Consider the following 1,487-nt stretch of genomic DNA (forward strand, 5'->3'; position numbering starts at 1 on the left):
ACCCGAGGTGAGTCTGCAGCTCAGTGGATTTTTCAGGTACTTTTTCTCACTTTTTCCTTTTTTATGACAAACATGAGCCTTTCTTTGTCTGGCTTTTTTGACGAAGCTTTTTGCATATTGCTTTTTCTTATTTCTTGCTTATTTCATGCTTTTCGACTTCCTTCTCAATACATTTCTTCCTTTCCCTCCATCTAAAAAACAAATGAAGAGAGCCATGCGCACGAGGCCTTCATTCTTCCTCCGTAATACTACTGTATATATCCACACTAACACTTGTATAAATATAAACGTAGTTATAAAAAAAGAAAACTAATAAAGTAAATAACTTAAAATAGACGTAGACATACATACATATACCTGTAAAGAACGCAGAGAAAGATTAATTTCATCCCATTTTGCAAGCCATGTAACCCGCGAGAGTGCCGAGCCTCGAGTCGCTGAGGACGGAAACTTATCTCTTGTCTGCTTCCCTCAGAGGATCGCTTTGCTGGCAGGCACTCTGAGGAAGGAGGGTGGCATGAGGACTCGACAGAAGGAGGTTTCCAGGCTCTGGCGCTGGACGAGGATGGGAAGGAGGTCTTCTGGAAGGGGGAAGGGAGGAGGGTCATTGGAGGTCAGTGGCCGAGGGAGGGGAAGCGAGGTCAGTACGTCTACGCTGACTTGGGTCACGGCGAAGGGAGAGACCGGTACGGGGACGCGAGAGAAAACGAATTCAGGGACGGGTACGATGAAGAGGCGTATGGCGAGCGAGACGGATACCAAAACAGGTATGGAGATGATAGAGGAAGAAGGGATAGGGGCAGGTATGGTGATGCGAGAGAGCGAGAATACAGGGACAGATATGGTGAGGCCAGAGGTGATTACAGAGACCGATATGGTGATGCCAGAGGCGGATATAGGGACAGATATGGTGATGCCAGAGGTGGCTATCAGGACAGATATGGTGAGCACAGGGACAGGTATGGTGATGCCAGAGGGGAACACAATGACAGCGATAACGGAGAAAGAGAATTCAGGGGTAGATATGGTGACGCTGGGGAAGAATACATGGGCGAATATATGGACAGATATGGTGATGCTAGAGAAGATGACCCCGAGTACAGATATAGTGATGTCAGGGACTTAGAACTCCGGGAGCAGAAAGACAGTCGACGACCCGAAGGGCGCGCTGAGAGGGACGACGGCAGAAGGGACGGGGCGCAGGAAAAACGCAAGGACAAAACGCGGAACAAAGGACGCGGAGAGGACGGGAGGAGCAGAGACGAAGGCGATGAGGACGGAAGCAGCGATGCTCTGGCCGACGACCCTGCCTCCCGACGGGACGCGAGGCAGAAGGGCGCGAGGAACAAAGGGCGCAACAGGGAACAGAGGACGGGACAAAACGGCTACAACGGAGATGGGAGCAGCGACGCACAGGAGGAAGAGGGGAATAATAGAAGGAAGGATAGAAAGGTAGAGAGAAGGAACGGCGCGAAAGGAGATGACTC

Source organism: Penaeus monodon, chromosome 32 (assembly GCF_015228065.2).
Source record: "Penaeus monodon isolate SGIC_2016 chromosome 32, NSTDA_Pmon_1, whole genome shotgun sequence".
NCBI lineage: Eukaryota > Metazoa > Arthropoda > Malacostraca > Decapoda > Penaeidae > Penaeus > Penaeus monodon.